We start from the raw sequence: 27219 nt of genomic DNA on the forward strand, positions 1-27219 counted from the left end.
GGAAAGAATCTGTCGGGCTCGCTTGTCACCGTTTGGAACTCGCGTCCGAGGGATGCCCGCCCGCAATCGTCTGTAATTTGTGCCATGACCGACATCGGCGGCGTTCATTGTTACGTCCCGTCTCGATCGGCGTGCACGCATACGCCTTTCTTGAAACCTGGCGTTTTCCCGCCAGCAATGTCTCACGATGCCCCTCGCTGCGGTCTCGAGACAAAACTGACACAATTGTGGTTACCGAGTGTAACACAATAGGATTGATCAAATGTATATTTCATTAAATTGATCAAACAAAATAAGACAAACGTATCTTGGGAACAGATGGAATACTTTGAACAGTCTCTATACTTAGGAAAATTGTTTGTAATTGCTCTGTTCAGTATTTAACCAATACGACGGAAACGATTACACTGGGTCTTTTACATAGCAGAGCGGAACTATGGAAATGTTAAATTAGAAAGGGAAATTGTGGTTATAGGCGTTGTCACATCAGAAACTAAATTCCTATCTGTCCGAACACGGTGGCGAGTCATAAAGCAGCTGCGCGTCTCGAAATAACGTGGAAGTTAATAAATGCCATCTGCGAAATATCGTCTTCGCAGGAACGTCCCGTGGCAGGTTCGTAAACGTCGATCCGCGGTTTCTCTGTGACTCGCATCGTCAATGTCAGAACCTGTTTTCCACCAAATCGTTAAAGACGGTAGTGCGGCATCTGCGTTCATCAGAGACTATATCGCATTAGGGATGACCAATGTAAATTGGAGACACTCGAGAAGTAGGATGGAGACGCGACAGTGTTTCGTCATTGAAAATCCGCGCGCTTTGTCACGTTTGAAAAACGTCCGTGGTCATTAGTCACCAATTTCTTCGTGTTGCTTCAACTTTCGATTAATGGTTACAACGTGTTGGAACACGATTTGTACTTTCTTGAATGAGTAGAAGGTGATTCAGGGATCATAGTCAGGTTCCGCGATAATAAATAGTAATTTCATAAACGGGAATTGTTATATGCAATTCTAATCATTATTCTATACAGTTTGGTATAATTCTTAAGTGGGGAAAGAAGAGATTTTGTGTAGATCTCAAGTTTTATGCAATTGTAAAAAATATTCTGTGAATTGAAAATATGTGAATTAGTCAATATAGTGTATACGTCATTGACTTCAAGAAGTGAAATGACTTCCTAATTGGATTACATTTTGATGTTGCATGAAAATCGATATTTTATTCAGAGAAGTCTGACATTTGAACTCTCCTTCGAGATGAAGTTATCCAGAATCCGCTTGATCCAACTTCATTGATCCCTCTGAACGGACCTATACATCTATGGGTCGAGGAATCCAATCGGGCGAGTCGTCTCCGTTACATCAAAAGCATATTCATCACGCGGTCGTCATTGTCAACCGTTTTCACCGGTGACGCCTTGTGAAACTTCAAGGGGTTTTAATTGCGTCGCTGCCACCTTCTTCTTCTCAGCATCAATCGTCCCGGATGACTGTTATGTTACGACGCGTCCCCGTGGAAGCGACAAGAGTGACGTAACGACTCGGACAATGAAAACCGTCCGGTATTCTCAGCGATTCTTGAAGCGGTTCGCGGTCTCGCGATCGTCTCCCAGCTGTCGACCATCGTCCACTTCTCATCCTTTTTTTCAACGGATCCTCGATCAGGTTCACCATTTCTTATTCTCATTCTTCCGCCGATGTATTATTATCGCGACCGCCGCTTTTCTCCTCTCCTACCTCGCCGGACGCAGCGCTGCCCTTTGCAATCGAACGACGCTACGTAATCGTCGCTATTTCTCATCAAACGTAACGTCGCGATCATCTGCATACTCGTTTATCTAATTTTATGCTGATATTCTGATTCATCCTTATGATTTCGGAACTGCATTCATTGTACATTTTACATAATTAAATAAATTACTCTTCCTATTACCAAGTAAAATTAGAAACTAACCAAGGTGGCACTGGCATGTGATCGGAATCTCTCCGTTCCGTAAACGACGGGAATTACTAGTGTTAAAATTGCCAGACGATTCGAAATTTCGCGTGATCGATCGCGAAATCGATCGCGTCAGGTGGCGTCTCGGCCCGGAGGAGGATGATTAGAAGATTGTAGAACGGGCGGTCGTCGTCTATGGCTTAAACCGAAAACGATCGGTTAGTGTCGCCGAGACGATAGAAAAATAGGGACAAGCACGAAATGACGGTGGTGATCGTTTCTCGGGGCTCCTTTAGAGAATAGTTTAAACTGTTTAACATAATGGCGAGCGAGACGCGTCGCTCCTCGGAGACCCAACAATTTCGGCCGACTGTTCCCTAATGTCAACAGATTAGCTGTAATAGTGAAATTACATGTTCGTGTAATGTCTCGCATATGGAGTCACGTCTCGCTTTGCTCGGCCGTAATCGCGTCAACGTTGCCTATCTCTGTTCGACTCTTGCAGAGAACAGCCCCGGTTCCTCTTCCGTCCACTTTCCGGTCCTGAGATTTTGGTAATGCTAGGGTTAGAGACGTTCTACCCTTACCGGGACGAGAGGTCAAACGGTTTCACGGAGCAGATTACATGAATTATTTTTGCGCTCGACTCGGCCACGACGAAATGGCCCGTAATTCGACAGGGACCGTCTCTCTGCTCGTCCAGGCAAGGATTTGGGGATGCTCGCTCCTCGCCGGGACACTTTACAGAATCGTTTTGATGCTCTTGAATGTGATTCAGTTTGCAATATACTATGGAACAAGGGAAAATGTTTTCAGAACAGTCTTTTCACTTCAGTCATAAATTCAATTACTGTCGATCTAATTAGAGATTACGTGCGTTAGTCATCTCTTATCGCTGCTTGTTCTTATTGACTTAAAACAATAAGAAAAAAACTGTCATAAGAGGTTACCCAACGTCGTTGTGTGTTGACGGTCTGGTGCGCGCGAACAAAGGCAATCGCACTTTCGATCGCGTCCTGGTTATGAATCTAGTGAAAGTGAGAGTAGTTTCGAATTGAAAATCATGAAGGATGATCTGATTTCGCACGTTTGGCCAATCAATTATCGATTACTTTGTATGTTAATTTCAACAGATTAATTCCCTCATGTTTTTTTGTGCATTTTCATTTAAAAGCGTCGAAATGTATAATCGTTTACAAGAAATTTTCGCGATTTGAAACTACTTCAGATGAAAATTCTAAATCCCTCCGAAACTTTTCTCACGTTTGAACCGAGAAGTAACTATCGGGGGCTGAAGCATCTGGAGAATTCGAAAAACTTCATATTTCCACTCACGTCGTCGTCCGTTGGAAGGGTCGAGTTCGAAACGTCGAAACGGATCACGAAACGTGACGCGCGTCTTTCGATTCCGGTGAAACGCAAGAAGGGAAGGAAGGAAGGAAGGAAGGAAGGAAGAGTACCCGCGCGAAGAAGGGCTACATAAACGCATGGGAAGGAAGGAAGGAAGCGAGCTAGCGTGCTCTGGGGATAATAATGATCTCAGGATCGACGGATGACGTACGATGGAGTCCCCGAAGGGGCCGGGACGGCGGTTGATCCATTGTTACGCTATCTCTCCTATTCTGCCTCGCGTTTAATGCATAATCTATTACGGGCTTTTAACAATGCGAACCCGGAGAGAGCCGCTCGGTGGATACGAGCGAGCCTCTTCATCCGGGGGTGCCCGCGAATCGATCTCTCCCGACCGTCGTCTCGCCCTCATATTTCACCCAATGTTTTGACGTCTGCTTCGTAAGCATCCTAAGGGTGGATCTCCTAAGGGGATCATCCGTGTTGTCCTTTGGACACGGTTATATGCTTATAGAAACTGGGTAAAGTGTGCCAGTTACATGAAGCGCGAGGCGAATGTAACCGACGAGCGTTAACTCTTTGTTATCCGAAATGAAATATGGAATCAAGAACTTGAATCTCTTCTCTTATGATATTTCAATATGTTCCATTACCTGTTTTTCTATGATAATGATTTTACAATTGAATGTACAATAAATCATTTCTATAATAATAATTTTACAATTGAATGTATAATAATTAATGTATTAAAATGAAAACAAATCATGTACAGTTTTTGGAATATACTATGCATAAATTTCGTTCGATGAACTCTGAAAGGTATCAATTCCGCAAAGAAAGACACGAGTCGATCATTGAATATGTATCCTCAAAAGTGCATTGGCCTTGGAGGCTTGCCAATAGATTAATAGCCGTGGAGTGATGCTCGAGATTTCGTTGGTATATATCGCATTACGGGAAATGACGCTTCAGAATATTCGAATGACTTCGCGAACGAGAAATCATAGGGGACGAGAGAAATAGAGAAGTAGGACCCGAAGGAGATCGCATAATCACCCTTTCCTGCCCCTTCTTTTCTTTCCAACCCTCGATACGTGTGTGGCCATTAAATAATTCTGAGACCACGGTCGCCCTTCACAAAGAAAAAAAATCCTGTTACGCATACCTCCGGAAATGATAATGGTCTTGGCCCGGAGAAGAACGCGGGAAATTGGCCTTGAAATGGGAAATTAGAACTAATGTTTCCAAAAGCAGAGCGCCGTGTTATTAGTTTAGAATTTTCTGTGAATTAAGTCAGTGCCATGACAAATTTCTTTACCACATGTAATATAGCTTAATCGTTTCCTGTTTGACGGACACCCACCTTACAATTTCGTTCGATACAGGCAGAGTTCAGCAGAAGGAACAAGGTTTTATGAGTAAATTCTTGACCCCGTTTCTCATATCTTAAAAATAGTCGCGCGTCTGCGCGTCATTCTCTTCGATCGATTCTCCAACGTTAATTGATCTTGAATTTCATTTTTTTTTCCTTCCATGCGCATTTTTTAAATCATCAAATATAGAAGAAGTATAATACAAAGGATCCAAATTACATGCGTATATTTTTTGGATCTCAACAGCACTATAATATGCATAATTTACATCTAAAATTATTGAATTCTATAACATTGAACGCCCTTAAAACAACATTTACAAATCAGATCTCAGGATTCTCATTGGATAGATCTCAGCATGGATTATCGCGACTGGTTATTAGAAGGAACAGAACCGTGGAGGTCACACCTGGCGCCCCCAGCTACGGGGCCAGGTTAGCCTAATGGCGCGCCGGGCCGCGGCAGATGCGGATCATCCTTCGTTCTTTCCGAATCTTCATAAATATCCGATCGATACATACCTATATGTATAAATATGGCCACACGCCCCGGGACCTGGGCTCTACAGCGACCTCTCTCTTTCTCTATCGTTCCCCAAGATCCTCTTTACGATCTGACTCGTCTGGCCCCCAGCCTTCGATCGAATCGTCGATCTCGCAAATAACCCGGACCACAATTTCGTCCGATGCAACGATTAGAAAACTGGCTCGATCTGCGATGCAAGAAAATTTAGTGTCTTCCTTTTGCTATCCGTGTCCCTCCTTCCTCCAGGGAATATTGAATACACTTAATCTGATACGCATATTTCATTGCCGATAAATAAGGCGTTAAGAATTTTTAAATATTATTTTCACACAACTTATAAGACATTGTTTGACATTGAAATTTAATCAGAGAAGTATATTGTGTAGTTGTCTTTAGAACGTTGCTTGATAGAATGCAATATTGTTAAATTCCAACTGCTGTAAAAACGTTTTCATTGGTATGCGCCGCGTGGAATGAAATTTTGAAATTCGTACGCGTTCCACGATAACATAACTAACAATTTATCAGGTAAAAATGTTTGCTACCACCTGGTTTCGTACCTTAATCTCTATTTGTAAAGAACAGATGTGAATACAGTGTGCAACGACGTGTTCGCAAATGTAACGGCTTTAGTTAGTTTCTTACTGGATTCGATGCTTGAGGTAACACGCTAACAGGACATGTTAACAGGAGAATGATGGATGAGCAGATTACCGATCGTTAGAACGGATATTTTGCCGGTCACCGCGCGAGCGAACGAGACAACACGGTAACACCGAAAAAATCCTTGCCGGCCGTGATCGGAGAAGTTAGGGATGATCGCGAGGCAGGGATTTCACGTGGAGGCATTCCCGCGCGCGCGGAGGCTACACGCCAAGGTTTCAAGAGGACCTTGTTATTAATCACGACGCTGCCATCTCCCGGAGCAACGTTCGCTCGTTAGCCGGAGGGGGTTGGTCGGTGGGCACGGGGGTCCCCGGGGGTGGCCATCTCTTAATTACTTCCGCGCCAATTAACACCGCCTCGAATAAAGAAGGGGCTCCTCGACCGCCAATGGGAGCTCGGTTCTGAAAAAGCCAGTTGGCTCGGAAGCACTCGCTTTCGATTTAATATAGTCGCTTCAGCTACGCGTATATTACGTACAGTGAGTGTGCGTGCGTGGGCAGCAGTGGTCGTGGCCGGCCACTTTCGCGAAATCGATGATCCTAGGTGACGTTGCTTCATCCTCGACCCTGTCTAATGGCCGATTAAACGATCAGCTTGTTCGTTTTTTAACCTTTTATTCAGAAATCTGTCCTATTTCATGTACCTGTCTGCAATATAAGAAATATTTAGTTGTGGTCATCTTCATTTATTATATCAGACTGTAAGCTGATTCTAAATTTTATTTGTGGATATCGAAATATCGCGAAGTCAAGTTTGAGTTTTTAATACACCTATTTAGAATTTTGTTATGAGATATGCAATATAGGAAACTGGGTTCGAATGATAACGTGTGTTATCGGGTCGCTGTTACTAGCCGATGCAGGTAATTTTACAGAACCGATTTCGTGCAACAAACAGGATATTCATTTTTTATCCTAAACGATTTTCATATTTTTTATTACATTTTATATAGATCAAAATCCATTTATTTTATACATGTTCTACATACTGATAAGACGTGTTTTATACATAAATTTCATATACTGATAATGTGCTTGGAAATAAAGTATTGCCCCCGCTATTCAAGAAGTATAAAATCGAAGGTATTGGAAGTATCAACGAGTTCGGTGAGATGGAATTTCCAGTGGCATCGAAGAATCGCGAGTCACCCCTTCGCGGCGGACCGAAGAAAGGCCGGTTGATTGACTTCCCATGGGACTCCGCTTTCGGAAGAGCACAGCTGATCCCTTCTAGCTATCTGGACTTCGTTCCCCCTCCTCTTTGTCTTTCTTCTCTCTTTCACTCTTTCTCGTGTTCGATCCCTTTGGAATCCAGCAAAGTCCATCCGAACGTGACTTGGTTTGCTAGGTTACTGGCTACTCGAACAGTTCCCGAGTAAATCACGAGGAGACGAGAACTCTGTCTAGTTAGACGTTTCAAATCAGCGATGAATTTCTTGTTAATGTATATGTTCACCGTTTATGAAAATAAGTAAGGTATAAAGTCAGTGAATTGATACCAGTTTCTATTTATATCTTACGTTCTTCAATTGGGCGTTGTATATTTTTGTATTTTTACAAATGTATACCAGAATGAACGAATTATTTCATTACATCAGTGACGTGAAACAGCAGAAAATTGAGATTAGAAATAAACGTACACGATTGTGCAGGAGTAACAGGGACGGTTAGCTTCAGGATATGGCGATATCAGACAGGATATGGCGGTGTTGCTCGGACTCAAAGGGGACTGGTCCATAGGAGACCGGCAAGTAGAGGGTGAATTGAGTGTAGAGAGAGCGAAGGGTGGGTTCGCGTTGGGTGCTGGTGGATAAAGGAGCGCGAGACGAGGTAGAACGGACGAGAGACGGTGGTAAGGGGTGGTTGACGGGGATGAGGTTGGCGATTGGCATTTAATTAGCGGCCGGATGACCGCCGCCACCTCCGGATCAATACGCTGCCCCCGGGGGCCAGCGTGCAGGAGGCAGCGATCCCGACCCTTTCCGTCCTCTTTCTCCTCTTCCAACCTCTTCTTCGTTCCCTCCCATCGCCACCACCACCACCGCCACCACCACCTTTTCCTCTTCCTCCTACTTTCTGCCATCGTCACCCCATCCCCCTAGGTCTCCGGCTTCTCCAACCCCGAGTAGAACCCGAACTCGTTCGCTCCGCCGAGTGAAACCCTTTTTCATCCTGCGGCAGCGACCCGGTGCGCCGCCGGAAGGAGGGGACGAACGACGAGTGGCTGCTCATGGCTGCTCCTTAACCTAACCTCCTGACCGAGCACCACGTGCGGGGAATATCCGGAAGCGGCACGATAAAATAAAGCGAATCGACGGTAAGTGGCGCGCGGATCCTCTTGCGCTCCGTGGCCTCCGGACAACCGATCCCCTTTTCTTTTCTCCGACTACCAACCCTCTCCTTCCGCCAACCCTTCTTTCTCCTTCTCACCTTATCCCGCCTATCGGTTCGGCTATCTCCTATCGGGTTGATCGACAAGTTTTTCTCGCGTCCCACAGCAAACACTACCAGGCGAAAATATGTAGTCACGCCTTAGTAAAAATTTAAGATACTATTTACTGTTTACATGTATCTATGTACACTAGTTTATTGAACCTAATTTCATATCGGTTAAGGTAATAAAATTTTTAACTTTATAATAGAAATTATGTCGTATGCGTATATCTTCCGTTTTATTGAGTTTTTAATGTTCTCATACTGATGAATAATTGCCGGATTCTTGTATTGCGCAAAGAGATTGCTAGTACCATCTTGTTCGTTTGTTTCTACGCGGCATAACCGTGGTAATTAATGAATTAATATTCTCGCAGAGACGGCCAGCATGTGTTGCGCCAGCAACCTAAATAACAAAACAATCCGAAGGACATTGATCTCACGGTGCATCGCTGAATGATGGTACACTCATGCACCAGTCACCAGCGTAGATTGACGTGACGCATTACTCCGAGTCATACATAATCCTTTCTCCATATTAGATGCATACACAAACGCAATTAAAGTTGCGATGCTAGCAGAGAGTGGACTAAAGTCCATTCAATTTTCTATGCCTTTTTTTAATTACAAGTTTTGAGATAGCGCGCCAGTAATCGTAAATTCGCGTGTATTATAGAAAAGAACTAGGCTACAACTAATTAATTGTTGTAATTCGATTAAATATGATTGACGGGTCGTGGATGCAGAAGATTTATCACAATAAAAAAGTATTCTTCAAGGCGTAATTTAACAGTAAACAAAACGAAGACACTCAACATTCGCACGTAATATAAAAAGAAATTCAAAAAGAAAAACTCATAAAATGAAACATACGATTTTTTTGTCTCAGCATTGACGAATGACAGAAATACTTGTATGCTGTGATAAAGGACAACTAATCTTATTAGATACAGTACTGATAAATAACATATTTTCGACTTTTAAGCATTCAATTCTGCAAAGCAACAATTCTGTAAATTTTAAAATTTCTGTCTGGTTTTAAATAATATTTTACACGCTACGTACAGTTTTTCAAACAACACGTGCCGATCTTCTTCGACGAAGTGAACCTTAATACCCTCGGTGAGTCATTCGTTTAATTTTTAAACCTCTCCGTTCGCGTATCGGCAAAGTGTGAATCGGCGACGAGCCGCGTTCAGCGTTTCGCTCTCGTTCGCGCGAGGAGTTAATCACGGTAAACGGTCTTCATTGTTCCAAGCTGCGTCGAGACAACCCTGCTCGTGCCAAATCGGTGTTTATGTTTGGAATTATAGCTGCTCGAATAACTGCCTTTGGAAATATCGTCGCCGACCAAGCGTGGTTCTCAATTCGCGCTTCGCAATATTTACCAACTAAATTGGAATTTAAAAAAAATCACAAGTCCATTCTCTTCCTCTAGTAGTTTATTTGTTAATTATAATAAAAAGTGTATTTCTTCAGTAAGACGTACGTCATTAGACAGACATGAAAGTAATTTATACTATGTAACGTTAGTCCAGAATCTAATGAGTTAATGTATGACACAAGACACAAAAGTGAGAAGACTCGTTAGGGAAGTCATTGAACGAGTTCAGTTTTCTTATACCTTTTCATCGTGAAAACTGAAAGAAAAGAGGGAAACGATGAAGGAGAAACAAAGAGATCGAGGATGGATTGATATAGCTGTCGGTTATTGCCGTAATAATTTACATTGACAGCGCTATCTATATGTAAATGCGCGATCGTTCTCCGGGTGTGGGTAATCGATATTCGATCGATCAAACGATTATTTACATTATCTGCGGGCTGGACACAAGCCGGAAAATTCGAACGCAGTTTCGACGGATTAACGTCTTACTAATGCGTGTCGCCATCCTTTATTTATGTTATAATTAGTCGCCCGTTTTGCGTTAGGATTTGTGACTCCGAAATGTATGTACATAATCGAACCGTGTGATTATAACTCTGAATACTGCCCACGTGTTTAATGCTAGTATATGCTCAGTGAATCAACAAGAATTATTTATTTACTAATCATATCAATAAATCCTGAGAAGGTTTATTAGCATTTGTTAGTTTAGGATAGAAATTTTATCATGATTCATACAATACAATTTAATAGTTTTATGAGGCGAAGTGTAATTGATTATTTCTGTGAAGAGTGTAGAAACTTTAATTTTTATGTATTCGTATATCATATTGACTGACATGATAGATATAGTAAATGTCGAGTGGGATTGATAATGATTAAAGACCGGTATTGTTATCGGGCGTTAATAATATAAGTTTATTTCTAATGAAACATTTAGACTAATATTCAGATTAATAAGGGCTATCGTTACAAAGATGATGTGTGATTTAATTATTCGCTCGCTCGCGACTTCTGATTACAATTTCTAATGACTATTTTCTATCGCTTGCCCTCGCTTACTATCAGTTTACCTGTACATCATGCCGAATCTCCGACCGCACACATGCATGCGCGATAATTACGATTGTAACAGTATATTAATTCAGAGAATCTGAAGAGGGTGAGCACCCCTGTATCGATGCCGGCAGCCGGTTGTTTTCTCCGGCGGTGTATAAAATACGGGACTTGTTAACAATGTTCGCACCTACGGGTACGTGCGCGAGGATCGCATGCGTCCGTGTACCCGGTCACCCATAAACGCGGCGCGCCGCGGCGAGGGACCCTTTCGGCGACGCCGACCTCCGCCCCGAGATACGGCGGGGATATTTTATTCCCGGTTTAGACTAATATTCAGATTAATAAGGGCTATCGTTACAAAGATGATGTGTGATTTAATTATTCGCTCGCTCGCGACTTCTGATTACAATTTCTAATGACTATTTTCTATCGCTTGCCCTCGCTTACTATCAGTTTACCTGTACATCATGCCGAATCTCCGACCGCACACATGCATGCGCGATAATTACGATTGTAACAGTATATTAATTCAGAGAATCTGAAGAGGGTGAGCACCCCTGTATCGATGCCGGCAGCCGGTTGTTTTCTCCGGCGGTGTATAAAATACGGGACTTGTTAACAATGTTCGCACCTACGGGTACGTGCGCGAGGATCGCATGCGTCCGTGTACCCGGTCACCCATAAACGCGGCGCGCCGCGGCGAGGGACCCTTTCGGCGACGCCGACCTCCGCCCCGAGATACGGCGGGGATATTTTATTCCCGGCGATTTTTACGAGCCGATATATCAACCATCGACTGGGGGCCCCGACCGTTTCCCAATGGGGTTGCCGTCACCGGCCCAACCCGAAAACCGCCTCGACCCTCAAACCCTGCTCGCCGGACCACGATCCCGCGGAAATATCCTCGATCCTCGATCACGATCATCGTGTACTCGCGGTACGTTTGGTGTCCGGCGATCGCGAGAAATTAAGTTATGCCCCGTACGGTTAACATTTTTAATGGGTGTGGTGCTCGAGTATTTTAATGGGGAACGAGGCTAGATTTATGGACTTGGTACGAGTGTGATAATAATATCGGATCGGGTAATTCAATCCCGCGATCGCGTTTCTGTTTATTCGATGTAATCGATGAGATTTACATGCATTCGTAAACGGGCCACTTAATATCTACATGCATGATCTACTAGTCAATTATATCTAGTAATTAAATCCAGATCGCATTAACGTCGGGGAAAAGTATTTCAGTAAGCAAGTAATGAATGCATCAGTTTCACTGGTCGTTGAAATGTTATATGCTGTACGCTTGTATCGTTATAATAGCGGACAAGTAATTCAAATGAAAATGTTAGAATCTATTTTTTATCGATATTCATCTGTGAACAAGATTTTCTTTCTCATTCGTATTGGAAACGAGTTTCTGCTTGACAGTAAAGGCGACCGCGCGAAGTCGCATCTATTACGTACAGACGCAACTCGGTACACGTGTTTATTATTCGTTTAGCGGAGTTGGTGCGTGGTCGTGTGCGTGGAATATGTACCGCGCGCGAAACACAAGACGCGCCGCGTTCATAACTCACGAAGCAGCGAGGGGGACGAGCACGGGTCGCGCTTCGTTCTACGGCGAACACGGGCTTAATGTCCCTTTGAAATTCCGATTTATTCGAGAAACCTCGACCCCCTGGTGCAGTCACCGCGACGCCCCTGAGAAAGACCACGTTCCGAGATACTCACGCCCTTCGATCGACCGTTCTGACACGCGGTTTCACCCGACATCATTTGATAGAAAGTCGCAAATGTATGTTTGTTAAATGTCTGCTGGACGTCGCGTTATTAATAATCTACGGAGTTTTATGCAAAATAGAACTTATAAGGTGTCAATTTAAAGTGAGAATATCTTAAAATACGTTAAACGTCATGATGTGTATTTTGTTTTAGATACTTTATGCACTGGTGTGTACCAAATGCATTTATATATTTTACGTAAGGTAAATGCCCCTATTTCACTGATGTATTTTTCTGTAATTTTGTATGTTGTTTTAAAATTATAGAGAAATAAATAGTGAGTAGAAATTGGGTCAGTCACCTCACATAATTTTGTTATGAGTGTATAAAATTCGCAGTTTAGTTATAAGTATGAAACAATATAGGCGACAAATGACCTAACGTTGACACAGAATTTTTTAAGTCGCAGAACTAGTTGCATTCTGCATAGAATTATTGTTATCACTGTTGCAAAGTGCTAAAATTATTCCATTTCTATTTGGTTAATAAACAAACTTTAATGTGAGTACAGCAAAATTTCTATAAACGCAGATTTTGATAGAAAGATTCACTGATTTTCCAATTTTTCAATAGCATCGAACATTACCTTCCTTTCATTATGTTATTTTACTTGTACCCGGGGGTATTCGTTTCCCATTGAGGCCTAAACTGTCACGTGTCGCGTGTGACGGCAGCGTTACCGATACCGACCGCTTCTATCGTCCATTACGCTATTATCCTTCATTTTCGTGGAACGATCGAGTCCCGAGTAAGGTGTGGCCGACGGGTTGAAAAGTCGAGCGGAGGCGGCGCGGCCGAGACAATGGCGATCGATCTACCCCCGGGCTACGGGGACGCGACGGCCCGACTCAATCGGAAATTGCCGATGGATAAGGACGATAAATGAAAACTCACGCTATTAAAATGTCGAAGTCGTCCCTTTTTTTTTTGCCGGTTTCGTCTCGAGCCGCGCGAAGTCTTTTTCATAATTCTCGCCGCAGGCTGCTGACAATGAGATCTAATCTTGTAAGGTGAATGTCCCAGCTTCTACTCAGCTAAGCATGGTTCCGATATCAACTGAACATAAAAAGCAATGTGTAAGTCGAAATTTATAATGAAAAGTATTATCACACGTGAAATTTAATACATTTTCAAATGTGTGAAGCTGGCAAAAAATTATGTACAATCAATTTCTCCTGTAAAGTGAAGGCTTGAGATGCATCCTTCTAATGTCCGTATTACTACTTAAACAAAACTTGGTATCATTATTTCTAGTCACTAATGACTGTATTTGTACTCAGTGAGAAAATTATGTCTTTACTGTGAATTACTCAATACATGTCTGTATTTCTACTGAGATCGTGAAGTATTTATTTTATTAATGTGAGGCTGTAGAATACTAACACAACCGTTATCAGTAATTATTTTAATTTTTTTAAATAAATTTAGACATCGTTTATCGTATCATGTTCAGCTTACGTTCAGTTAGATTATTTAAAAATGCTTAATAAAAATCATTAATATTTCTTGTTCATCTAATTCTCTAACTATCTAATCTCTAACTATCTAATATCTAAAACTCTTTACATGTATACAAAATTGTTTATAAGAATCTAAGAAAGATACATTAACATTATGCCGTTATAAAGGAAGCACACCTTAAATTATCATTGAATTTCTCGAGTCTGAAAACCCGACGAAATCGCATCATTGTTCATAGTTATCTCATTAAGGGAACAAATCTCGTCGTTGAGAAAAAAAGAGAAAATCTTCAGAGCTGGATGCACGGGGCGATCGTTTCCTGGCTAAGCCTACCGGATTAAGTTCTTCAGAAGCCGACATGAGGGCCGCTTATTTTGCGCGTTGCCCGGCAGCTGTAATAATGAGATTTAAAAAGGCACCCTACCACCCGTCCTTTCGTCTACCTGTCAGCGCTTATGGAAACAAAAGGACCCGGCAATTTTCCGCTTACACTCTTTCGAAAACGTTTTACGCGACCTCGTTTTTAATGTTTCCTGTCATAATTGTCGTTAAAAATGATACTTCCTTATTTCAATTTAATACTGAATGATACTTTCTTATTACAATTTAACACAGGCTGTATAGAAGTGATTAAAAATTTTTCTCCAAGGAACATTAATAACGATTGAATTTAGATATAGGGTGGAATTTTAAAATACATTCATTACAATTATTCACACATCTATTCAGTTTTATAGAAAACAGTATCACAACTTCTAACGTGTTATCACCCTACCATTCGCTAGCATAAAGCATACGAAACGTTTGAAAGCAATCTTCGAGGTCGTGCCAAAGCCGTTGTACGTGAAAGCACGTGTCCTCAGGAAACAGGATTCGAAGCAGGATACTCGCATCCCTTCGCGATTATCGCGGCCGACTTGCCAGCGAAGAATCCCTCGGCAAACGTCGGTATGTTTCACGCTACATGGATCAAGAGAGGCAATCGGAGCGATATTATTTCATCGGTCGGAAATAAGGGACGGGGAAACGGTCAGGACATGAAAGTTAGCATAGGCCGTGACTTAGTGCTCCTGAGGGTGCCGTCTGTCAACCCCACCGCCTCACTGCGCCGCTGTTGCCTTTCTTATTTCGCGATATTTTGTCGTCGCCGAGAGCGATATTTATCGTCCACGAAGGACCCTTTCCTATTCCTCTGCACATGGTAATCTTTGTATCCATGGAATCGGACTAATCAGGTTCTCTTTCATTTTCACTTTGTTATGACTAAAAAACAAAGTTTATAAAATGATTGTATAAATCGTGTGTACAAAAATTGTTTATCGTAATTTCAATCGAAATACTTTCGGAAATGACGAACCAAAAAGAAGTCCCTCGTCATATTAAACAAGAACTTTTTATTCAAGTATACAAGATTTCGTACGATAATTATAGAGCTTATTTTAATTTCTTAAACTTAATTTTTATATTAAAAAAATTTGACGATAGACTTTTGACTCTTTATACGAAATCAGACACGTTGTAGAATTTTATTGGTTCGAATTTTGGCAAAAGATCCGCACCGGTAGAAAATATACGGCTTCCGCGGCGGCACGCCGCGGTGGGGCCAGTTAATTCCAGTACATTTGAACGCGTCCCGGGAAACGACCAGATATATCACGCAAATTGCCATTGTGGCCGCGACAATATGCTAAACGCAGCCGGGCTGTTAGCATTTCATTACGCCGAGCGTGCCGGCGATGAGCTACGGCCGTTACAAACGTTTCGTTTCTCTCCGCTTTTTTCTATTCACCCCGCCTCTGAAAGTGACACGCGGCTTCATCGAGGGGGCGACGAGACGATCGTCTGGTTTCAATAATATATTTTTCATATCTACTGTTTCAGTAGAAAATAACATTGTTTTATGTCAATTGTCATTAGTTCAGAATTCCTACGTGAACGTTATATCCTTCATTTGACACGTTGAGCGTTGAGCTTGTTTTACATTTTTGTTTAGCCATTAATTATTTTATTAGTCATTAAGTGTTTTAATAATAATCATTAAAACTTTCTTGATATATATACATATACATATGTCCTACATAAAAATCAAAACTATTCATTTAGCCAAAGATACATACAAAGGCGTCACCCAGTACATAGGACATAGACAATATGCGGAGGACATACATAGCGCAGACACGTCTCGGTTTTCGCATGGACCTGTTCGCTTACGGGAACGGAATGAGGGACGAGAAGATTCTATACGCGGCACAACGCAACTCATCGAACGAAACGGAGCGATGGATCCGATCAGCGAAACGCATAGACCAGCTTAAATCCTCGAATTCATTAATGGACTCGCAGCGTCGACCCAACGCGGCCCGCCAGCTTTATACTTGAGGTTTAATTCGCGCTCTGGTCAAATTAATTAGCAACGATGAACGAGTTCGGCTGGCCGCCTCGCTGTTAGCCGTGCATTCCGAACCGAGAGATTAGTTCATTAAACACGAACTGCTATACACAGGTCCGCCGGGAGATTTGGCCAAATCGCTAGGGCGCGGGTAGTATACATACACATACATGTATCCCACGTCATCGTCCTCGAGTACCGTCGAGTTTTCGTACTTTCGTTAATTCCGTCCGCCTCCACCGTGTATCGCTTCCATCTCTTCGGGATCAACGGACCGAAATCGACTGCGATACCCGGCGTATTTTAGGTAGATCATCCACCAGAGTGCGTCCGCCCTTAGACTCGAGCTTTCGTCTGGTAAACAAACCTGGGTGTCTGGTCTGTTGTTCGCGAAAGGATTCGATTCTATTTGTAGAAGAGGCTGGGAAATTGGGCTGTATCGAATGGCCATCGAGAGTTCGGGGTTTTCGAGTTTGCCCGCATCGTCGACGAGTGTTTGCCGGAACGTTTCGAGTGTGAAACGCCGATAGTAGCTCTTTTTAGCCCGGCCTTTGAGACGGGCCGGCAACGGATCTCGGGAAAATTGCCTCCCGATGATTGAGATTCGGATCCTGCCGACGACGCTGAATTGAAAGCGCGAGAGCTCCCATTAAAACTGGGCTGAGTGTTTCCTGTTGAAAAATCGTTCGTACTTACGATTCCGATCTTTTCGTTTAGCTGTGAAACGGTCTGATCAAATGCGATTAACGAAAAACTGCGCGTAGGCAAGTGAAACGTTTTACGGTACAAACAACGCTGTCTGTGTATTGATAAAAAATGAATAAATGTATTCTTTTAATTGTACTCTTCTTGATAATCCATCAACAAGATAAATTTGGTTAATTGTTTTCACTTTTCAAATATTCTTATCTATATGTTTGCTATTATTCTTTATCAAACACTGTCGTCATTGTTCATTTAACGTAATATCATATCGCTCGTTAACGAAATTCCAAGTTGCCTGCATCCCCTTGATACATTTAACAATACAAACACAGGGAAAACATTGCACGTAACTAGTGCCTTCGATCGCTACGCGATGATGATGATGATGATCATCATCATCCCTGCCACATCGCTGTATCATCGGACCCATTGATTGGAAATACGCGTCCGCGTAATTCGTGTAATCCGTATCCGCGCAATTAATTATCGTATTCCTGATATGTTATAATGGCCATCGTTGCAGCCGCGCTTCGTCTGGTCCGGTTCGATTACAATTTTGGAATGCCCGCAGATTCGCCGTGTTTCGATTTCATTGTTGAGAGATATTAGCTGAATCTAGAGGCTTTTCTTTGTTCCTATTTTGACAAGAAACCGAATATATTTCCATGATATTGTACTGGTTACGCGGCACGTCATGCACTATAGTTACAGGATTCGGTGATTCATGGAATGGACACTCGTGTGTGGAATAAAATTACTCATAGTAATAGCTGGATTAAACATGTATAGATTTATTTATCGTACATATGTATAGTTCTTATTATAAATTTAAATAGATTTTTTAGAGTATTTATATTAAGCATATCTTTATAAATGCTACCGGTAAGTCGCATGACACAAGAATCAGTTCTTAAGAGAGTCAGTGATTTAATCGGAAGCCGCGAAAAATATACAGATGCCGATCGCGGCATAAAAGCCGGCGAGTATTAAGCCGAGGAGCGAGATGATAAACTTGAACGCGGTAACAAGGGGAATGGAGGAAGAGAGCTGGCAGTAAATGTTTCGTAGCTCGTAAAAACGTTATTGCCTTCCGTACGCGATGATAGCGTCAGAACGTACGGCGAATAGCTCGGAGACAACCGGAAGCTGAAATGCTTGTAACAAAAACCATAATCGTTTGCACGAGCCTTAGCTTTAAATGTATTGAGTTCTGTGTGGTATCTGTAAAATTAACATAACTGATTGAAAATGCATTAAATGATTTAATTTTTTAACAAACTTAGAATTGTGAAAGGTTTTCGGATTTTATTCTTCATAATAAGATTGCCCGTTCACTGTTATGAAAAATTCATAGAAGCTAACATAATATTTCACAAGTTAGAAATAAAAGGGGCCTATTTACTCAAGCAGGTATTCATCGAAGAGGAACAAAAGGGAAGAACATCGGTGTGTGAGTTTGAACGCGTTACTATAGCGCGTGCCGCTAATATAAAGACAAATGAAGCGTAGCTTGCGTCGTCATGTGTCTTTATCCAGACAGCATCGCGGGAAATCTTCTGTCGTCGGGAAACGGAGATCGCCCGGCCGGGACGACTGACAAAATTTTGCAGCCGGCGAATTTTATTACGTTCGCAGCGGGTTATTTATGCGGAACGGGCGACAGATTATATGAGAATATTAGCGGTCGCGCGCGTGCAAGGGGAGCGCGCGTGAAACAAAGTCCCTTTTTATATTTGTGCTCCGCTGCCATCGGAGCTCGGAATTAGCTCTCCGAGTTAATTTGCACCGCACCGGGATCCGGATGGGATTTAAATGCGTGGATTGATGCAGGAACGTTTATTAATGTGATTTTTATGGGACACCCTAAAAGCATTTCTTTTGAAAATTAGTTGGGGAATAATTCGTTGTACGGGTGATAAAACGATTCTTTTGAGGCGTGAAAAATTATTAGAAAAAGAAAAGTTGAAACGTATTATGAAATTGCATATTACTTCTTGTATAATATCATTAAATCGTCTATTACCTATCTCTCTTTAGTCTACGTATTAAAGCTTACGTTTGTGAAAATGTATTTTCCTTGTTCGCCATTCTCTTGCTGAAGATTCCGGGTCCTTGTTACGAGTCGGATCGATGATGAAAACATTGTTGGAAGCAAAAGAGCATCCGTTTAACGAGTATCCGAAGTTCGGCCCCATAGAGTAGAGATTCGTGTCGGTTCTTCGGTGGAAACTTTCTTGGACGTATGAAAGATGGAGAGGTGAGAGCGGGAAGAATTAGTGTTTCTTTTTTACCATCCCTCCTCCGTTCAGTTTCGAATGCAACGGCGGTATGTAGCTGCAGGTAACTCGCGGAAAATAAACTTTTCTGCCGCGTACATAAAGTAATACCCGATACCCTTGGCTTTCCTCTCAGCCACGGGGCAGGATTGGATGGTGGCTCCCGTGGGGTTAATTTCGTGCCGAAAAAAAGGGGCCGGGAAATATTCACGGTTCCTTAAAATCCGACGAGCCCCGTCTCTTACCGGAGTTCCTCTAGGGTGGCGTTATGCCAAACGGTCACTCGAAACACCGCACCCTTTCCCACCCATCCCTTATCATCCGCCTTCGCCCGTGGCAACGATCCTTTAATCCGCGCCAAACTGTCCGAGATATTTCCTCCCAGCTGAGAAGTCGCCGAATAAAAATTCTCTGCCCTCCTTTTTATCGCTTCCTCGGCTGAATGTTTCGGCCCCTTCTATTTTGATTTCTTTTTACCATAAAAAGATTAATTTATTGAAGCAATAATTTTACTTCTTCTGAATATTTCTTATTTTTCTAGAAATTAAGTTTATTTCCTTGTTACAAGTAAGATGACTAAGGAACTGTGTTTTGAATTTCCTGCAGTAAAAACTGTTGACAATTAATGTTTTTTGTGATTTCAGTGTATCAGATGCACCGTAAACGGATGCTCCTGCGACTCCTTCACGCCAGGGAAGCGGCACATCCGGTACTGCGACAGATGTCATCACGGATGGGTTTTTCACGGTGAGTACCTAGTTCAAATGTTTCTTTACGATCGCTTCTTGGGATTCGTTTCATGAAGGAAGGAGGTTGGGTTAGGAAGATTTCCACTCTGGGGCCGCGCGCGTCCGGTTAAACGCAAATTTTCCAACTGTCAGCATACTTCATCCGGCCGGCCCTCAGGGACGAAATTCAATTTTCCGAGGATGACCAGTGCCGGACCCTCCACAACCCCCCCCCCCTGCGATCTGCTCGCGAGCATGCATACGGATCGGGAAAATATATACGGGGCAAGCTTTATGTCCTCATAAGTTCTGAACGTGGAAAAGAAACGATTGGACCGGCCGTTTGTTGTTGATCGACTTTTTCTAGTAGCTATGAAAAATATAGGTTATACTTTATGGAAACTGGTCATTGAATATGGTAGTGGAAACTATTAAGAATTGTATTTAAAGGGATTTGACTATATCAGTTTTTTTATCCTAATATACATTCATCTAGTAAATTGTGTTAGTGCATTGGAAGAGTCTTGGAAATTATGTGTAAATTATAATCTAGAATAGATTATAATGTTGTGTAAATTATGATCTAAATACTCGTTTTATTAGTAAATAACAAATTCCAAATCAATATGCATTCTTTTTACATCTACTTTCCGCAATTATTACGCAAATACAATCTCTTCGCAAGTGAAATTCAGCATTATTCTTCTGATATTGATTTGTTTTGATTTTCATATACTTTAATATTAATTTTACATATGATTGTGATATATTTTAGTATTCGTTTATTTATTTGTATCACCACTGTAGTATCTAATTATCACTAGAAGAAAGTGAAATTCACCATTTTATTCAAACTGTATTATTTTGATAAACCTATTTTGAGAATACTGGAGACGATATTCCGATCATCGTCGAGTTAACTCGGCCTCGACGGAACCACCCCATAGCTCGTACAAAGCATCGCAGTTCGTATCGACATTCTGTATCGCACTTAAAATTCCGGTTGCTTGACCGACGATAGATTGGACCCGCCGCACCGCAGAATACATATCAATTTCAGCCTTCGAACGCGTCCCACGGGAACGCCGTTGCATTTTCCACTAGGCAGCTTCTTCTTGTTCTTGAACTCAAAAAAATGTGGGACGGGTTTATACCTTCTGTCGAATTTTCCTTTTTTCGCGTTTCTGCTATCTAATCTGAAAAGAATTAGCGCGGTGGCATAAAGATAATAATTTCTAATATGCGTTTATGAATACAAGCTTGGAATAGGTTACTACATAATATTTAATAAAGTTTTTCTTCTACCGTTTGTTCGAAATAAATCACTTGAAACCATTTAACAAACATTCAATAAGGACTATATCAATATAAATTTAATATTTAAAAAGAATGTATACAAAAATAATAATAAAACAAAAGAAATCGTAAAATTGTAAATAACAACAATTTAAGTAAGGCCACTTCGAACGAAGCTTACTTGTAATTATAAATATGGTACGAATCTCATATAAACAGTTGCATCAATTTATGTTAATCGTTTAATTTAAACTTTCATGTGGCTAGCATAATCTCAATAATCCATTCAAGATTTAAGTTAAAATAGGAAAATATATGTTACGTACTATGAAAGGTGGCAGGTAGCCGATTGTTCGAACGTATCTTCGTGTCCCGCTTTCGTTTCGATCACCACCGGGTTCGAGACGCGAGTTTGCCGACACCGATCGACTATCGGCTATTCATCAGCATCAGAGGATCGGCCCCCTGTACAAAAGACGACCTCTCGGTAATTGGCCGAGGATCGGTCTCGAAAATGCGAGTCGAAGTCATTTCTCTCTCGACGTCGATCGGACCAGATGGAGAACTAGAAATCCTGGAAGCAACCGGGCGACGACTCGTCGACCTTTTGTTCCTTGCTCAATGAACCGGTTTCCTTTAAAAAAACTCGACACGCCGATTTGTCGTGCGAAAAATGAAGTTCGTCTAAAATTGCCAAATGAGGATTCATATATATTCTTCAATTTTCAAACATGAATCGCATAAATCTTATTCGATCATTATATTAACAAGTGTGTAACAATATATAATCTGAAGAATTAAATAATTTTATATATTAACATTAAACCAACACAGAATAAATCTGCACGTTAACAGTATACATACTAGGAATATATGCTATAGTATATAAATGTATGAGACAAGCATACCTGTTTCCGTCTTGTGAATTAAGGAACTTGCCGGTCGTTTATGAAAGGATTATAGCTGTTCGCAGTCTCTACGGAACGCTCGTTTCGTCCCCAAGGTGACAGGGCCCTGACGCGAGGAGCAAGTGGCGAGCTCGTAAGGAATCACGGGGTCCCGGGTATATGGTACTGACAAAAGCCTTTTTAAATTGTAATGAGCTGCCAAAGAGTGAATTATGTGCCGTCCGAGTGGCATCGAGTCGTCGACGGGAGAGGAGGAGAGCCCCATCCTATAAAAGTCCGTGGCGCTCGCTCGCTCGCGCGCGCGTACGCACATATAAACACGTATGTGGCATCCCCGTGGCCCGCTCTCAACCACCCCACGTCATGAATATATTTACATTGATCGTCGGTCTCAGCATTTTTCATTTGGACCCGACGTTGTGTCAGCCGACACCGCGGATCCTCTATCACCCTCGCGGATACTTTATTTATATCGATGGGACGTGTCTGTCTTGTCAGCCCGTTTCGATACAGTTTTCATCGCGCCCCCGTCCTTCGCTAATGATCATCTCGATTCTTTTCAAACGGATGTCTTCCGAGTTTTCAAATACTGTTACCGTGCCAATTTATTAGTTTAGACTAGTGCAGAGAATTGTAGAAGTCTAAGTTTCTTAGCTTTTTGTATCACTTAGAAGACAACATTCTTTATTAGTGGCCAGATCGATTAGCAAACTAGATACCATAAAGACAAATTAATAATCGCTAAACCTAAACTGCGTTTTATTAGAATTTTCATTCGTCGCATGAAGCTGTAATTCGTCTCGAACCTGTAATTCAATTTCACGAGGCCTCAATCATTAATGCCGTACATACGCGCATCGAATTAACCCCGGAACCATATCTGCCGAGTTTTTCTCTGTGCAAGAAGAAGATCCATAAAGACGTGCTCGAAGGGACGGTGGTGATTATCATCGAAGGCGCAATCGACGGGCCCTCGGACGGAGCACACGCGATGCAGCGCCGGGTCGCGTACAGCGCCCGGTGAAAAACGTTTAATTGGCAGTGGATCGAGGACGTAGATGAGTAGCTTGCAGGCACGTAAAGTATCGGTGGCGAACTTCGGGAAATTTTCCCTGGCCAGGCTAAATTGCTCGCCCGTTCCTCCTCTTCCCCTCCGTCTGTATCGGTAAGGGCATCGGTATTTAAAGTATGCGTATCCTCCGGTCCCGTCTAAGGTTGCACGGAACGGAACGGAAAGAAATTCTCTCAGTTAATCGTCCGCCATGATGCCCCAACTATTTATTAGATGCACGTATACACCACTCACGGGGATACGCGTGACTCGCGTGCGTGCTCCAGGATTCGTTCACCGGAGTCCATTTGCAATAATCCAGTAAATGCGAACATTTCATTTCCACTATTATGGGGATTCTTCTTGAAATTAGTAGAGTGATTATTGTGACGACACGACGTCCGCTAATTAGCGTAATGTGTGATACCATCATTATTTTCGATTCCTTTTTTAAAAAGGAACCTAACGTGATATAATCTTACTGATGTACATTTGTATACATAACTCATGATTATGTCTCTTGTACGTCGAGAATCCGACAAAAGAATAATGGAAAATACTAATGATTTGACGAAGAAAATGTACAAATTGTACCAGAGGCAGAGTTAACAGCTCATCAGTCAGCATAACCGATCACCAGAAAACTGTCGACGCTGTCTCTACAAAAATGTTGAATAGAAAGACAGCAAGCGGTTGTAGGAGCAGGAAGGTACCATCTGCGTCTCCATCTGCGCGTTCGATTCGGCAGCTGGAAGACGAAAGGAAGGATCGGGCCGCGGGCGACGAAGACGCCCGTGGTCGGGCCCGTCGAACTCTGGCCCCGGTACACGTTCTCGGCTCATGACGCGTACGCGATAAATCATCGAGGGAAGGCGTCGCCCCGAGTGACACGTTAATAAATGCACCGGCAAACCGTGAATTACACCGGATCAAAGGGGTTGCTCACTCACCCCCTGTGTCGCGGGCCTTTTGTCTCGCGCCAGCCGGCTTACGTGCGTCCATATACATACATATACGTACACCCGGACGTCGAACATGTTCGCACGTTTAAACGAGGAACACGAATAAATTTGCCTGTAATCGGCGCTTTCAGTTTCTTTCGAGTCTCCTGCGAGATTGTTCTAGGAAGGAAGAAACGATTTACGAAATTGGCATATTGTTTTGTTCGAAATTAGCGAGAAATCGGTTCCGGGTAAGCGATTATGGAAACGAACTGACGACGTCGTGCTCACCGGGAAACATCCGTCATCTGTGGTTGACTATTTCAAATGTACTTCCCTTAATTCTTTCATTTATTTTGTTTCTCAAAATACGAATTTTTATCATAAGGAAACAGCAGAAATTGTTCATGTACATAAATGATAAGTTAATATCAATTCGATTTCCTGTAATTGCATACTAATTGCAAAAATTACGAGATGTTTAAACATTTTCAATCTGTATATGTCATACCACAAATTTTGACAAACGTTTCATTTTACCTTTATTCTTGAAAACGCGTTGAGTTTAGGGTTCCTTTTGTTCGGCTCGGCGGTGAAACAAAGCTCGAAGGCAGATGGCTGTGGAAAAAGTCAAGTCACTGCGAGGCACCAAGTTCTTGGGGTGGTGGTCGGGTGTGCATTACGGGCCATTAAGGGCCGGGACACGTCGCGCCTTTTAAGGGCTGAAACCCGCGGCCTATTTGTTCTAATACGAAACCGATGCTAATGACGATATATCATATTCCCCGCATAGCTCGAAACCGTCACCATGAATCACGCCCGGCCGAGATGCTAATGCGTCGATTTATCTTGCCTCTCCGCTTTATTAAGACTTACATTAGTTTTTCTCGGATGAAACAGGTCGCCTCGTCCTTTTTTCGTCATCGGCGTTTTTCTTACGTCCGATAGTTCTCGATTGGAAGACACGCCGCGAACGAAGATCGATATCGTGAGATCGGATAGCCGGCCGGGGACGGCGACTGACAAATTCCAGTGACGCAAACTCGTAAATCATCGTCCCGCCTTGCTATAGACGTCCTCCACCTCGATCTGCTTCGATTGACTACCAGCATCTTTTTTGTCCTAGTCGGGTTTCATGTAAATAAGCCTTGTCGAAGGCAAGATACTGTAAACTGCATGTAAATTATATCGGCCTAAACCTAAACGGTGTTTCGATCAATATTTTATATATCGTTTATGCTTCTGTTCTTCGAAGTAACCAAAATTATTCAAGCAAGCTTCCTAATTTCTTAAGCAATCTCAAACAGTAATTATTACTATATTCAGTAACTATCACTAGAGAAAGTCCAATTTTCTCTATTTATAATCATTTCACATGTACTTAATGTAATACGTTCTATCCGTTCTCGGGAATTTGATATCCTACCTTATCACAATCAGAAAACGTTCGCGGTGTTAGAAGAAAGAGAGTGAACATGTCGAAGAAGATCGCACCTCGGTCTTGAAATAGCTCGCGTGGCTACCATATGGGCACGGCACGGGCTAGAATGTCGCTCGATAAATCCGGCCCGACATAGAGAGATTTGTCACGCGGTCGAAAATAGACGCGGAATAAGTAGAGTGAATCGGTGCGGCGTGGGAGCGAGGAGGACAGCGCGTTAAGCGCCGATGGAAAGGGATGACGCGGTTGGTGGGCCTCGACGTCGTCCGCGTAAACACGAAGGCGCCGCGGCGCTTTACGACGCCTCCGGACCACGGGTCGTGTTTAACTTATCCGAGACTTTCTGGCACAAACCATTTTCACTACCGGCTTCGAGCCGAGCGACGACACGCGCGTCGCGCCACCCCCGCGACCGGCTTCGTTTCGTACACGCGACGCGACGCCTTCCGTAAACCATCAACGAGAGGAAAGCTTTCGACGTCGAGTCGTCCCACGTGGAAATTCGCCCGGCACTGGATATACTCGACATTTTTCATCACAGTGTATTATGTGCAACAGCATTCTAACTATGTTCTTCTCAAATGTTTACGAAATGTTGAATTATTTCGTGGGCTACGTTATTTTTCAAAGTTAATAAATATTTAAGTGTATTGAGTTAGATTTCATCTTCAACAAAATTGTTTTGCTCCTTTTTATTACATAATAATAGTAACTGTTTTAATGATCAGTCGATTATTCAATAAAAAGAATTGATCTGAAATACTTTCTAAAATAGCATTCCAGGCAACATTATCGCTGTAACAAAAGCCCGGTTTGTAAAAGCCAGGAACGTGCTCGGTCAGTCGCTTTCATGAGCGTTCGCGAACACCTGGTTCGCGGTCCATCGCGGCGGGTGTCGTGGATAAAATTATTGCGAGCAAACGAATCCCGATGGATTCGCTAAAGCGAGATTTATCGGCGAGATATATAAGCCGACTGGGAACTGTCAGCCGTCGATCGCGCTTGACGCGCGCGCTCGCGGATGAATATTCAAGAATCGTCCGGTGATTGTACTAAAAAATGATCCCGTTGCCCGCGGATGAATTCTCGAATTTGCCGTTGCTTCAGCTCAGCGACTAACTTTCCACTCTTTTCACCGGCGCGACCTCGGCCGTATATTTCATTCGTGAAATCAACGCTCGTTTCCAGCCCGAGGTTTCACCTCTTCTAGCACAATTTATGCGCGAAATTACATCTCGTTTTTTTCTGTCTGATTGCGGCCTCCTTTCTGCTGATCGAAATTAGCTATTAATTATTAGAGACGTTTTATTTGTTAATTAATATATTGGCAAGCGCATCATCCACTTATTAGATTTTAATCCTAGAGATTTTAATCCTAAAGATAATTAGATTAGATTAATTTTTACTTATTAATTTTAAGAGGATCTTCGTTTTTTAGCAAGTATTATGTAAGTAAAAGTATTCAATTCTGTGTCATGTACCTGATAATCAGGCAGCGTAATTTTTCA

General features: G+C 42.4%; 1 long non-coding RNA gene across 2 annotated transcripts; it reads right to left on the reverse strand.

Annotated features, from left to right (window-relative positions):
- Nucleotides 1-24745: 24745 nt before the first annotated feature.
- On the reverse strand, nucleotides 24746-25779 carry LOC113465238 (uncharacterized). Of its 2 annotated transcripts, none has more exons than XR_003390081.1 (3): nucleotides 25697-25779; nucleotides 25147-25392; nucleotides 24746-24888 (listed from the first exon to the last, which is right to left on the reverse strand). It is a non-coding gene; the product is annotated as an uncharacterized LOC113465238 (long non-coding RNA). The 2 variants fall into 2 exon arrangements; XR_003390080.1 differs by having other exon boundaries at nucleotides 25147-25417; nucleotides 25697-25758.
- Between the last annotated feature and the right edge of the window lie 1440 nt (nucleotides 25780-27219).

Source organism: Ceratina calcarata, unplaced genomic scaffold (genome assembly GCF_001652005.2).
Source record: "Ceratina calcarata isolate Rehan_Ccalc_2016 unplaced genomic scaffold, ASM165200v1 scaffold158, whole genome shotgun sequence".
NCBI classification, from domain to species: Eukaryota; Metazoa; Arthropoda; class Insecta; order Hymenoptera; family Apidae; genus Ceratina; species Ceratina calcarata.